Here is a 9,188-nt window from a genome sequence, read left to right on the forward strand (position 1 = left end):
TTTTGTTATTTTTTATTTGCCCTGTTCGTGTGAGCTAACAATCGTACTGTCGTGCTGATGACGCCTGTTGACCTAGAAATACCTGTTACAACTATCCTGTATCCACCCCCACCCCCACGCAAGCCATTTAAATGTATAATCTCAAAGAATATTTGATTGCTTAATCTTATCTTTCTGCCTAATTTAATTCAGATTTTTGTTTATTTCGTTTCGAATCAAATAAAGAATTCATTTGGATATCTACTTGAACGTTGTTTGACTTTCTTCTCGAAACCCATTCCTCTGGACACTATGGCTTATTAATCTCTATCCATTTCCGCTTTTTTGTGCGCGTGTGTGTATCAATCAAAGCATACAGTAATATAGCTCCTTTGCAGCCGATCTTACTAATCGTATTCGATAACCAGGTATTAGATACCTGTGTGGTTAATTAGCACCACGTCCTTTGGTAAAATAGCTGATAGGGGATAAAATATAGCAACCGCTCTCTTATTGGAGGTGAAAATTTTCACGGCCACTCTGTGGATGCTGTGGGGACTAGACTACAGGATGCTTGTGAAATCTGGACAGTTTACCAGACATGCTAAAAAATGTAACCACTTTCACCTGACACACCTGCGAAAAGTTCTTAACATCAGAGGACAATAAAGCTCCAAATAAAAGTGTTATCGACAGAGCTAACATACCAAGCGTGTATGCTTTATGAGCGAATTCTAACTGCCGTAGAGTGAACATGTAGCGCACATGCCCGACTTCACTCTTTCCAGAGAGATCTTCGCAAAAGTAACATTTGGTTCTTGATCACAATGTGGACCAAACAAAAGATACAAAAACACGCACAAGACAACCTTGGAAAAAGTATAACTTTTTGGAAGCAACTTGCTAAGAATGGCCTATTGTGTAAAAATCCAAACAAACGACGTCCTTTGTACCACGTCCTTTGCTAAAATAGCTAGTAGGGGGAAAAATATAGCGACTGCTCTATTATTGGAGATGAAAAATTTCACAGCCATTCTGTGGATGCTGTGGAAAAGAGCGAAACCTCAAGAGAAATCAGTGAGGGATTCATCAAGTGTTATATTCTTTAGACCTACAGTATCCAACATAGCAACAAGACAGCAAAAGTCTAGTGAAAATACGTACAGGTAGAATTTCCAGGTTGGTATATGTGAAGAGTTTGCTTTCTAGGGTGATAGGTGTGTCGGGTGGGTGCCCATCCATGTTTCGGGTGAAATGGATGTCTAATACTTAATGCCTTGTTTAATATACCCACTATATTGATAAATATACGAGTGCATATATGTTTCCTTGACCTTTGGATTTTCAGACGATGATATATATATATATATATATATATATATATATATATATATATATATATATATATATACTACAAAATTAGAAAATGGAGAAACATACTTAAATCAATCAAACATCAACCATCAGATGATACCCAAACAATACTTTATTACACCATTACATAACAGTAAAGGCATTATACAAAATATATTGTAAATATAATTAGACAAGGAAATAGAAATATAAAATATAAAATATAATATGTAATTATATCATATCTGACAGCTGTTTCGGCAATAAGGATATATATATATATATATATATATATATATATATATAAATATATAAATTCAGGGTGAGTACTTGATAATTGTAAGCACCTGTATATACCGTTTGGTGGTGTAGGTGGTGGAGTAAATTAATCAAAATAAAAACATGATGCCAAGGATTCAGCGGTACATATGTTTCGGGCCTTTATTAGACGGATTTATAACAATGCATAATGTGTGTCTATGGCCTTCTTCAGCAGCGCACAATTACTATTTCAAGGATATGTATTACATCAAAAGTTCTACGTTAGGGATTCATATATATATTCGAATATATATATATATATATATATATATATTATATATATATATATATATATATATATATATATATATATATACTAGCAGAGTTACCGGCGTTGCCCGTGTTACATACAATTGAAGAATTAGACTTTTTGTAATATTTTCTGTAATGAACTGGAATACCTATGTTTCGAATTTCATCAAAATTACAGATGAGGGTTATTTCCCTCTTTACACACCCTAAAAAATTGTAATCGTGCCACATGTATCCCATAGTACTGATTTTTATGCGCATATTCCAAAATTCCAGTCTTATAGAACCTGTTAAAAGGATTTTGCTCCTGTAAAATGGAGCTCACGGAGCTCTAAAATATTAAGGCCCCTATTGGGGATGGGTGTCTTAATGTCAACCAGAGAAGTTGAACTTTTGAGAATCTTTTTTACTTGGGTCTTATATGTACAGCTTGAATTTCTTTGAAATAGGAAATATATGTTCACTGGATTTGTAGAAGGGAGCAAAGCTACAGGAAACCAAAAGATGAATGATAACAATAAGCAGTCAGCTACAGTACCCTAGTCGTTACCACTCCCAATGTAGGATTCTTCACCATCCAGGTGACAGGCACAGCCGTAAGATGCATTACGAATCTATAGCAATTGGTAGGGCGTGACCCATCTGAAATAAACATTAACAACTGTGTGACGTGAGGGCTAAGGAGAAATGAAAGTTGGAATTTACAAATGACCACTATGCTGATACGTAACTGGACAGAATAAATTTACAATCTATAAATGTCTTTGAATAACCAGTCACTCATCTGGGAAGGCCTTGAAATCAATGTTACCATCTAGGGACTATGTGTGACCCAGTGATAATAAAAAGACTGAAAGGAGGTCTGCTATCAAATAACTTTACTCCACACTTTGCAACTGAATTAGTGGAAACAAAGATGCCTCTCATTTACTTGACAATTTATGCAGCACATTGCAGAAATCACAATTTAAGTGTATGTCAAAGCAAACTGTTACACTGTTGTACCATTGAATTACAAATAATGCTTATCTGATATGCTCGGATGGCCCCACAGCTTCCAAGAGCACAACTCCATTCGTCTTTGCTTAGATAAAATGACTAAATTGTGGGTGTTAAGTCCCCATGAAGGGGTCTTTCTAACTTGTAAGAAGATGAAATTTTATATTACTTCATTTGTATCAAATATCTATAGTTAAAATTTCATCAACAGCAAAAATACATGAATTGCCATGGGGGTTATGGCCGTTATGCATAGAATTTAATTTCCAAATTTCGTAAAGATCCATTCAGTACTTTTGACTTAGTTTTGGATCATAAAAGAAATGACTAAAATTTGGGAGTTAAGGCCCCCATTAGGGTGTCTTAGAATCCTCATGTGAAGTGGAAAATTTGAGAATACTTCTTGATGTGTGTTAATTACCCATGGCTGAAATTTCATCAACATCGAAAATTTATGAATTTTCACGGGGGTTCTGCCCCCTTTAAGCCATTTGAAATTCAAGCCAAACATTTTGTATTTTACCTGCACTAATGCATTGAATATAAGTGTCAAATATCATAAGGATCCATTTAGTAATTTTAGTCCATGAAATTGTATGAAACACACAGCATTACCCTTCTCTCTAGGGTTGGATTTTGTGTTCCAAATTTTATGATGATCGGTGCAGCAGTTTTCGAATGTATAAGTGACACACGAACACACATAAAGACATTGACTTTGATATAAAAGATATGAATGTGCACATATACATATACATATATATATATATATATATATATATATATATATCTGTGTGTGTGTGTGTGTGTGTGTGTGTGTGTGTGTGTGTGTGTGTGTGTGTGTGCGTGCGTGTATGTTTGTGTCAATTATATATATATATAGAAACACACACACAAAGATAAATTGATAGATACACCTGAGTGGGCAAACAAAAATATGAGATAGCCTAGTGCTTTTTTCATGTTGATAAGCCTAGTATTTATTCTGTTAGTTTGTTCTTGTGAAACCAGTAAGTTATGGGGATGTAAATAAACGAACAGCAGTTGTGAAGCAGTGATGAGGGCGAAACACAGAAATAAAGTCACACACATACACTTACATATATACATACATATATATACGATTGATTTCTTTCAGTTTCTGTCTACGAAATCCACTGACAAGGCTTTGGTTGGTGTGAGATTATAGCAGAAGATATATGCCAAGTCACCACACAGTGGGACTGAACCTAGGACCATGTGTTTTGGAACCAAGTGTGTTACCACACAGCCACACCCGCACTATGTACGTGTTTGTGTATATGTGTATGGGTGTATATATGTATGTATGTATATATGTGTATATATGTGTGTGTACATATTACATGTACATATATATATATATATAATCAACTAATAAGGGTGAGAAAATTGGATACTAATTTAATAGTACATCCATTTAACACCAAGTGGCTTAGTGCTTAAAAAACCTGGATTTCGATAAATTTTTACATAAATATAAGAGAGTAACCACTATGTGGTCGACTCTAGCACTAAAAATAGATCCGCTAGGTTTCAGCCACAAAGAATTGTTTCCGATGAAAGTTAGCACGACTACTAGCGCAAACGAACAAGGCAAATAAAAATAACAAAAATACCACATAGTGGTTACTCTCTTATATTTATGTATAAAATTTATCGAAATCCAGGTTTTTTATGCACTAAGCCACTTGGTGTTAAATGGATGTACTATTAAATTAGTATCCAATTTTCTCACCCTTATTAGTTGATTGTAATTATACTACATATAATTTTGGATGTATTATCTGTTTCCGTGAATTTTGGCAGGCTGTGGAAGGGGCACTTGAATTATAACAGCGAATGCAATCGACCGAACCGCACGTGTGTTTATCGTTATGGTAAAATCTAGCGTGCGGTTGAGTAAATTGTATTCTGGACCGTTTCGGCTGAAGAGCTACAGATATGTTATGTGAGTAAAATTACATAATTTATTAATAGCAAAACAATTGTCCTGAATTAATCTGCATTTTTGTTATTTTTATTTGCCTTGTTCGTTTACGCTAGTAGTCGTGCTAACTTTCATCGGAAACAATTCTTTGTGGCTGAAACCTAGCGGATCTATTTTTAGTGCTAGAGTCGACCACATAGTGGTTACTCTCTTATATTTATGTATAAAATTTATATATATATATATATATATATATATATATATATCTACACATATACATGTATACATATACATCTATAACTATAGAAATACTCAGTTGTATCTATCAATTTATCTTTGTGTGTGGGCCACTGTTTCATCGAATGCAAAGAGTTCTGAGGTTCAAATTTTCTTTATTTGGCTGTGATAGTCTTTTGTGGCATGTGTTTTGTTACAGGTGCCAATATAAGATATGTATTCATGCACCTCCAGATATCAGTAATATTCCTCATCAGATATAGAGGAATCAATTAAATCATTGACGGAAATGTTGTTGGTCTGGTTTATAGTTTTCCCCCTTTTCACAACCTTATAACATTTATCCTGACCAAACTCCAACCCTACTTCCTTTGAGAATGTCGTAACTAGGCCAAGGCTTTTTTTTTCATCTCATACACATTCATGGCATATAGTTTGAAACCAACCACAAAGAAACAGTGTGTAGTTTTGGCATGTCTGTTTCCTTGTGAACCAGTGAGATATTCCTCAGACTTCCTTAACATGAATGACAAGGGGTTTTCAGAAAGTATAAACAACATCACAGAAAGGCTGTCCCATTGGAATATGCCTTTGCCATACTGTATTCTGCCAATGATAATACAGTCACTGTTTGTGTTTAATTTCAAGATGGCGGCCCTCGATGAAGTCAGGTTAGTTATGGCTTTCACTATGTTCACTGCAACTTTAGTAAGATGAACGGATCCTAACATGTATGTATGTATGTATGCTCTATGTTTGTGCCCTCATCACCGTTTGACAACCGGTGTTGGTGCGTTTCCGTCCCCGTAACTTAACGGTTTCGCAAAAAGACCTTTAAAAATAAGCACCAGACTAAAATGTAAGCCCTAGGATCGATTTGCTCGACTAAAACACTTCAGCGCGGTGCTCCAGCATGGCTGAAACAAGTAAAAGAATAAACGAATGGAGAATAGCGGGACTTCGGAAAATGTAAGAATAAAAATGATATAAGAGATTCAAGGAGGGAGCAAACGCTGGGAAATGGGAAGCAGACTGAGGTGCTTGAGCACGCATGCGCACACACACGAGCGCATACACACACTTACATTCACAACACACATATACATACATACAGACACACAGACAAACGCGAACATCTTAATATTGCAATGATAGCCACTGATCTGGAAGAGAGAGAGAGAGAAACGTCTTTTTACTATGAGGCTTCATGTATCATTAGCCTAGGACAATATGGAATGCATTGGATAGGACAATATGGAGGGTATAGACTATCAACTCCCACCATCACTCTCATCCACCTCCCTCTATCTTCTCTCATACTTCTCTATTTAGTAATCTCCGTCAGCCACTGAACCAGTCAACTTACTCCTCCCAAATAATGGCCATTCTCTTTTCTCGCTATCCCAACAATTACCACCAACACAACCCTCCTCTCTTCCACCTCTACTACTATTACTCCCTACTAGTCTCTTTATTAACCCCTAACACTTGAAATTCATTTTCTCCTCTCACTATTCCCTATCTGAATACCTCCCCCAATTTCTCCCTCTAAAACACTTAGCTCTCCACGTATTCATTCCATCTTTGAACTTCTTACCTTTAACATCTCAAATGTAAGATCTCATCACCGAAGATGGAGGCTCATTTCATTCTACGATGGAATCAATCTATAAACATTATTTTGGACCACCGACTCCCCAGAAACAGCTGTTGGACTTGTAATACTTTACTTCAACATCTTTAATTCTCTGTATCATTTGCACTCTGTGTGTCAGGTATACATGTATACAATTTTTGTATTTCATGTATTTATCATACTTTATATTTTCACCGTCTAACATGCTTATCCCTTATATATATTATATATATATATATATTATATATATATATATATAATATATATAATATATATATATATATATAATATATATATAAATTAATAAATAAATAAAACATATGCATATATACATACATATATGTAAGTACCTACCTCTACCTGTATATATACATGCATATATGGGTACAGGACACCAAAAAAAAAAAAACGTCGAACACAATGAGAAACGAAAACATAAACACAAAACCAAAGAAATGGACATTTTTCTTTGACAACGAAAAAAGTACAGGACATACAAAACAAGGAAAATTCGCCTTCTTCAATCGCCTTTGTTTCATCTACTCCACGTTTCGAAAGTCAAGGCGATACATGACTTTATGAAACTTTCCTTCCCGTGAAAATCAAATTAAATAAAATTTGAAGATGTGACGTTTTGTTTTGAAATTCATGTTTGCATTCATTTGCAATTCCTTTAAATTCTTGATTTTGAGGGTCGTTCATTTTAAAATTCTTTTGACAGACCCAACAATGAGTCTCAACTGTTTGAGTAATACACACATATACACACACCCTCCCACAACCACACCCTCATTTACACACACAAACTCAAACACAAATACGGAAATGCTTTGAGAGAAGTATGACAAAGCGCCCAGAGACATGGATTCCGAGAAGAAAGACAAACAACGTTATAGTCGATATCAAAATAAATTCTTTATTCGATTCGAAACAAAATAAACAAAAACCTGGATTAAACCAGACAGAAAGAAAATATTAAGCAATGAAGAATTGTTTTTCAGATTGTACATTTAGATGTATATATGTGCGTGTGCGTGTGCATGTAAGTCGATAAATGAAATACCAGTGAAATACTGGAGTCGATATAATCGACTAGTGAACGCCCCACAAATTTGAGGGTTTATGTCTCCACTAGAAAGCATTATTATTATTATTATTATCATTATTATTATTATTATTATTATTATTATTATTATTATTATTATTATTATCATTATTATTATTAATATTTTTTATTTAATATTATTATTATTATTATTATTATCATTATGATTATTATCGATAATTTTTTGACGTTTCGGACCGATGCTCTTCATAAGAAAGGAGTGAATGGGGAAAAAAGCGGGAGAGAATAAAAGAGTGATGTGTTTCATGTGCTGGTTAGAATGTGTCTGGGCGTATGAAATTTGTATTTGTGTGGCGTTTATTATGTGTGTGTGCAAACGCATAGGCATCTGGGGATATATTTGAACGTGTGTGTGTGTATGTGTACGACTAAGCTAGTGTGTGTTTTGTTGTGTATGGTGAGGATACCTATTTAGCCGGTGTGGGTGGAGGAGAGGGGCAGTCGAATATGGGACGTGTGTGCTAATCTGAGTGGGTTGGGTATGAGATGAAGAGAAGTGACGAATTATGACCATTAGGAGCAAAAGAATGAAGGGAAAACATTGATTCCTTTTCACAGCGAAGGCGGGAGTCAAGTACAGACAGATGTGTGTATATACATAAGAGGGATGATCACTATGAAGACATCCATTATGCTAGAAGTTGACCCACTATGGTCTTGCTCTAGCACAATGGATAGCCACTTAGTGGTCATCTCTCATATATATGTAATGTAATTTTTCAATATGCTAGACAACTGGATTTAAATTGATATTAATCAAGTTAATAATCAAACTTTCACCCTTATTATTTTAAATTCAATATATTATATATATATATATATATAATATATATTATATATATATATATATATATATATATATATATATATATATATATATATAATATTAGAAGAAAACACCTTTTATCAATTCAAAAGAAATAATTAAATTACACCATTTAGAAAATTACATATAATAGAAAAGTTAAAATTAAAATAACAATTAAAAAGTAAAGATTAATTAAATTACAAAAATAATATAACGTATATAGTAGGTAGAAAAACAAAAGGATAAGCGTCTAATTAATCAACTCAATCAATTTCATTAATGAAAATACAATCAAAACTTTGAAAAAGTACAAATACACTCAAATCCATTATATAAATTCGTTATATTAATATCCATGTATAAAATCTATAGATTTAATATATCACACGATAAAAAGTTAAACATAAACGTTATATTAAAATAAAAACTAGTATATTTAAAAAAGTACAATTTAATGAAAATATTATCTAATTATAATAAGAAATAAAGTCTAACCATTATACATTCTCAAATTAAATGATATGTAAAA

This window comes from Octopus sinensis, linkage group LG1 (assembly GCF_006345805.1).
Source record: "Octopus sinensis linkage group LG1, ASM634580v1, whole genome shotgun sequence".
In the NCBI taxonomy this organism is placed as follows: Eukaryota; Metazoa; Mollusca; class Cephalopoda; order Octopoda; family Octopodidae; genus Octopus; species Octopus sinensis.